Source organism: Panthera tigris, chromosome B1 (assembly GCF_018350195.1).
Source record: "Panthera tigris isolate Pti1 chromosome B1, P.tigris_Pti1_mat1.1, whole genome shotgun sequence".
NCBI lineage: Eukaryota > Metazoa > Chordata > Mammalia > Carnivora > Felidae > Panthera > Panthera tigris.
The window spans coordinates 171106964-171113265 of NC_056663.1; the positions used below are offsets into that span (position 1 = coordinate 171106964).

Consider the following 6302-nt stretch of genomic DNA (forward strand, 5'->3'; position numbering starts at 1 on the left):
GAGTCACATACTCCACCAACTGAGCCAGTCAGGCACCCCTAAACAGTAAACGTTTTAAAAGAATATTTAATGTCACACAGAAAATACAAGATATATTAAGAGAAAAAAGTACAAAACAATACTTGGTATGTAACCAAGACATTGATTTGGTATAAAGAAAAAAAGGATGGTAATAGCAACAGATATCTGTGACTGATGAGATTGTTGCTTACATGTGTCATCTTTGTACATTTCTAAATTCTCAAAAAACAACAAAGAAACAAAGACTGTGCTTCTGATATTTACAGACCATAAGATCTTAAACCCATGGCCATACACTCGATTTTGTCATCACCAAAATTGCACCTTCTCTGAAATCCATTTCAAGTTTCTCAGATTCCGAAATTCTTGAAATCAAGTTCACTTTAGTACTCCAAACCCAGCTACTAGCTGGCTTAATTGAACATCACCACTCTCCCTCATTATCAATCACTCCCTTGCAAACCTTGGTGCTTTTGTTCCTTCGAGGTACTCATAAGGCAAAGCCCCACTGCTAGTTAAACTTATTCCCCAATTAACTTGAAAACAAAAAACAAAAATCCTTTCTGTGTCTGCCTGAAGCAGCACTGCTGGGGTTGGGGACAATAACACACAACCATCATTAATTGGTCTCATGTTCAAGTGAAGACCACAAATCCCAAATGAAAACTTAACATTTGCCCTAAGTGTCTTTGCTCCTCCATTTATGCTAGTGATACCACCCCTCCGTTCTTCTCAAGAACGTTACACATTCAATTACTCCTCCTTTCTCTAGCATAATCAATTTCTCCCATCCATCAACACATAAATATAATCAATATCAATTTTTAAGTTTATTATTTTTAAATTTTTTTAACATTTATTCATTTTTTGATATAAATAGAACGTGAGTGGGGGAGGGGTAGAGAGAGAGGGAGACACAGAATCCGAAGCAGGCTCCAGGCTCTGAACTGACAGCACAGAGCCCGACGCAGGGCTCGAACTCATGTACCGTAAGATCATGATGTGAGCTGAAGTCGAACGCTTAACCGCCTGAGCCACCCAGGCATCCCTAAGTTTATTTATTTTGAGAGAGAGAAAGCACAAGCAGGGAGGGGCAGAGAGGATCCTAAGCAGGCTCTGAACTGTCAGTGCAGAGCCCAATGCAGGGCTCGAACCCATGAACCGTGAGATCATGACCTGAGCAGAAATGAAGAGTTAGTTGCAGGACTAACCGACTGAGCCACCCAGGTGCCCCTCAGAATTTTTTTTAAAGATCTCTGAAGCTGGGGCGTCTGGATGGCTCAGTCGGTTAAGCGTCTGACTTCAGCTCAGGTCATGATCTCACAGTTCGTGGGTTCGAGCCCCACATCGGGCTCTGTGCTGACAGCTCAGAGCCTAGAGCCTGATTTGGATTATGTGTCTCCCTCTCTCTGCCCCTCCCCCACTCTCGCTCTGTGTCTATTTTTTTTAAATGCTTCTTTATTTTTGAGAAAGATCTCTGAAGTCATATTCTTCTGCAGCTCCCCCTCTTCTCTGCTCCTGTCAAAGCAAAGCCTTAAAAAAGTTGCTTTAGCTTTCTAAGGTGTCAGTTCCTTATCTCATTTTCTTTTCCTAACTCTCTCCAATCATAACTCCGTCTTCAGCATTCCAATGAAAATATTCCAGTCAAGGTCATCAATAATCACTGCATCTCAAATTCAATGTCATTTCTCCCACTCAGCACCATAATAAAGTTGACCACACTCGGAATTCTGTCTTCTCTTGGCTTCAATGATACCACACTCCCTGGTTTTCCTAATATATCACTAATAGTTCACTGTTCTTATCTTTTGTTGTTTCTTCTAGGCTCAACTTCAAAAGATGCTAGGGGTCCATGACAAAAACCAGGACTTTGTCCTAGACTCCCTCCTTTTCTAACTAAATTCTCCTAGACTCAAGTCATCCAGTCTAAGCTTTAACTTAACAAGAACAAAGCAAAAATCTTAATCTTCCCAGACAATTTCAATGTGCTCCTCCCACTCTTTCCCATCTCAGAAATTAGCAGCATCATCTGTCTGGTTGCTAAAGACAAAAGTCTAGGTGTTTTTCTCATTTCTTCACTTTTCATCTGTAACATCAGCAAGCTCTTGTGACCCTACCTTTAAAACATATTCCAAATACTTCTCTTCAGCCTCCTATTCTATCATAACCCCAAACTACAATCATCTCTTGCCTACGCTATCTAGAAAGGCTTCCCAAATAATCTTCCTAAGTTCATTCCTGCCATTCCCCACCCCCACATGACAAAATGCCTAACCAATTTTCTTTTCTTTTTCCTTACTAATGAAACACTGATTTTAACTGGGGAGCAATGTGCTCCGCTAAAAACATTTCCTAGTCTTCCTTAAACCAAGAAATTATGACACAATCCTGGATAAAAAAAATAAATAAAAACAGAAGTCACTGAATGGGATTTCTCAGAAAGCTCTTTAAAAAGGGTGAACTCAGGGACGCCTGGGTGGCGCAGTCGGTTAAGCGTCCGACTTCAGCCAGGTCACGATCTCGCCGTCCGTGAGTTCGAGCCCCGCGTCAGGCTCTGGGCTGATGGCTCGGAGCCTGGAGCCTGTTTCCGATTCTGTGTCTCCCTCTCTCTCTGCCCCTCCCCCGTTCATGCTCTGTCTCTCTCTCTGTCCCAAAAATAAATAAAAAACGTTGGATAAAAAAAAAAAAAAAAAAAAGGGTGAACTCACCTGGACATGTAGGTAATGCGTTTCCCTTTCTGAAAATTCAGAAATGTTGTCTGAACCTCTGCCAGGCATTTTGAAGAGTTTAAGGACAAGGGTCAAACTCCTACTGGTAAATTCAAAGTTAGTAGTCTATTAACACCTTAAAACCTCTAACCACGAAACTCTAGGATACTTCTCTCTTGACTTTACCTATTGTTTAACCCACTACTACCATTTCTTTGGTTACATCCAGCCAAACTCAACCCCTAACTCCTAAATCCTTCTTCCTTACATCTTTGGTTAGTACATTCTCCACACAGCAGCGAAAGTGGTCTTTTTTTTTTTTTTTAAAGGGGGGACAGGCAGATCCTGACTCCCAAGGATCCCACAAAACAGGCAGGTCACCTTAGGGGCAACCTTTACCCACTCAGAAATTCATCTCATCTCACATTAGCAGTGAGGATTCAGGCATCACTCAAATCGTTATTTTTTCTTACTCAGAAGTTTAAGGCATCAAAGTGGTCTTTTAAAAACAAAAATTTTGTTCTTTTCTTTCTTTAAATCCTCAAATGGCTCTTAGAGTCACTTAAAATACAAACTCGTTACTTTGGGCCTAGAAGTTTTATGTCATCTGGCTCCTGCCTACGTCATTCTCTGCCTCTTACCTACAGTACTCCAGCTACAAAAACCTCCTTTTGCTTGCTTAAACATATCAAATTCATTCCTACTTTATGGGTTTTGTATTAACTATTTCCTCTGATCTGGAATTTTCTTCCCCTAGAAACAAGCTTTATCATTAAGATCTCAATTTAAGTCTAAAGTCTTAGAAAAGGCCTTTTCTAAACATACAATCAAAAACAACCAGTTAGGGGCTCCTGGATGGCTCAGTCGATTAAGCATCTGACTCTTGATTTAGGCTAAGGTCATGATCTCACTGCGCTGACAGAATGGAGCCTGCTTGGGATTCAACGTCTCCCTCACTCTGCCCCCTCACACCTGTGCGCACACCTGTGAGTGCGCACACCACCTGCGAGCACGCATGCTCTCTCTCAAAATACACATTAAAAAAAACCCCAATTAATTTCATCTATACAACATATTTCTCCGCACTTTTATCACTTGTCTGTCTTACCTTGCCCCACTCATCACTATATTCTCAGCACACAGCAATACCTAGCATAAAGGAAGCCTTCAAATATTTGTTAAATTAAAGACGTGTTGATACTGATGATACAAAGAGGAGCCATGATGCTTACTTTAGAGCTTCTCAAGAGTAGGGACTCTACTAGTAGAGAAAGACAGCTTCAAATGACTAAAAGACATTAAAAATTACAAATCTGGGATGCAAGTCAAATTCGAATTATATTCAAAGGTCTTTTAAAAGCTTCTAAATATGGGGGTGCCTGGGTGGCTCAGTCGGTTAAGCATCCAACTTTAGCTCAGGACACGATCTCACGGTCCACAGGTTTGAGCCCCACGTCATGCTGACAGCAGAAGAGCCTGAAGCCTGCTTTGGATTTTGTGTCTCCCTCTCTCTCTGCCCCTCCCCCGCTCACGCTCAGTCTCTCTCCCAAAAATAAACATTAGGGGCACCTGGGTGGCTCAGCCAGCTCGGGTCATGATCTCATGGTTTGGGAGTTCAAGCCCCGTGTTGGGCTCTGTGCTGACAGCTCGGAGCCTGGAGCTACTTCCGGTTTTGTGTCTCCCCATCTCTCTCTGCCCCTCCCCTGCTCACACCCTCTCTCAAAAATAAATAATAAAAGAATTTAAAAAAAAATAAACATTTAAAAAAAAGCCTCGCTTAAAAAACAAAAAACAACTTCTAAATACGTGTATATATGAACACACATTAAAAACCAATGGAAGGAAATAACCAAAATTAAGATGTTTCTCTGTATATCTAAAATATATCACAAACAAAACAAAAACATAAGAAAAGGATTATCCCCAGGGGTAGGATTACACATAATTTTTACTTTATTATAGTTCTATGTATTTTCCAAAATTCAATAAGCAAGTATGTGTTACTTTTGTATTCACAAAAATTGGCTATTTAAAAGGTAAAAGTAATTAAATGGTTCTACATTCTTGACTGTATAATGATTATTAGTGCTTTCTATAGGCATATAAGAATTGATGATCCTAATGTATGACTAAGTTAATTCCAATTTATCCTTCCAAGTTTCAGTTTAAGGGTTATTCCCAAGGAACTCTTTCCCTGAGGTTAGGTTACCTCATCCCCACAGTTCTCCTTATTTAAACTCAACAAACATACATACAATTGTCAATGTGTCACTGCCTTACTAGACCATAATTTAGTCCATAATAGCATAGACTATATCTTACTAACAAACATAGGTGGCATTCAAAAAATATTTGTTGAATAAGTGGAGAAAATGTAAACTTAAGAGTTAACCCACACTGATACAGACGATGTCATATATAATATTGAATAGATGCTCCTTGAAATCTTTAACAGGGAAAACTACAGAATAAAACAAAAATAGATTGCCTTTCCACCATCTTATTTCCCAGTTTTTGGCTTTGACTATTACCCCAAATCACAACCTGACTACATTATCAACACTTAAACAGAAACCCAACTTGGTCTAGAGGCCACCTTTATCAATATACTATAGTCCCTAGTCTCAGAAGCAGAATAAGCAGTATTACTTTTACAGTGATTGGGGATGAGCTCCCTGGCACTTAAAAAAGTCCTTAAACTCATGTGGGAAAACAAGTGCTTCCTGCTTACCTGGCAGTGTGCTAAACAATGGAGAACTGAAAATGTAAGATAAGTCTCTGCCTTCAATGACTCACACTCACAGTTCCTAAGAGCCAGCAGATAGAGATAAAGCACCTAAGTAAACACCTAAGGATATAGCCAAAGTATGAGCAAGCCTATAGATACAATGTCTGACACATCTAACCACCTAATACCTCATTCAAACACCCAATGACTCTAAGATACACACCCAAAATTCTTACCCATGTACACCAGCAAAAGCTGGAAAATAACCAAATGTTCAACAGATGCATAAACTTCAGTATATTCTATATATTTAAAGAAAAAAGGAACTACTACAAAATGATTTAAGAAAAATGAAGCACAAAATGTATTATCACTGCTGAAAAGCAATAGTATCAGAAATCTACACTTGAGTATGCCAATCCCAAATAGGAGAGTCCACACAAAACAAAGAAACCTAAAAATACCCAGTCACTTGAGAGAAGGTTACATATACCAGTCCTGCATTTGTAATCACTAGAAAAATATGGAATTGCAAAAAGGCTGAAAATAATTAACCGAGTTAACAGGCCTGCCCTAAACCTATGCAAAGGTTTTGCACTTTGGACAGCAGCTCCAAAAAAATATTAGGTGCCTATCAAAGTTTTTTTTGGCTTAAAATGTTTTTTTAATGTTTATTTTTGAAAGAGTAAGCATGAGCAGGGGAGGGGCAGAGAGAGAGGGAGACAGAGAATCCAAGCAGGCTCCATGCTGCCAGCACAAAGCCTAAGGTGGGGCTAGAACTCAAGACCCGTAAGATCATGGCCTGAGTTGAGTTGAACACTCAACTGACTGAGCCATCCAAGCAC

At 39.9% G+C, this 6302-nt stretch overlaps 1 non-coding gene across 1 annotated transcript; it reads right to left on the reverse strand.

The window, feature by feature from the left end:
• Positions 1 to 3064: 3064 nt before the first annotated feature.
• On the reverse strand, positions 3065 to 3219 carry LOC122238305. The gene has a single exon (XR_006217232.1). It is a non-coding gene; the product is annotated as a U12 minor spliceosomal RNA (small nuclear RNA).
• Between the last annotated feature and the right edge of the window lie 3083 nt (positions 3220 to 6302).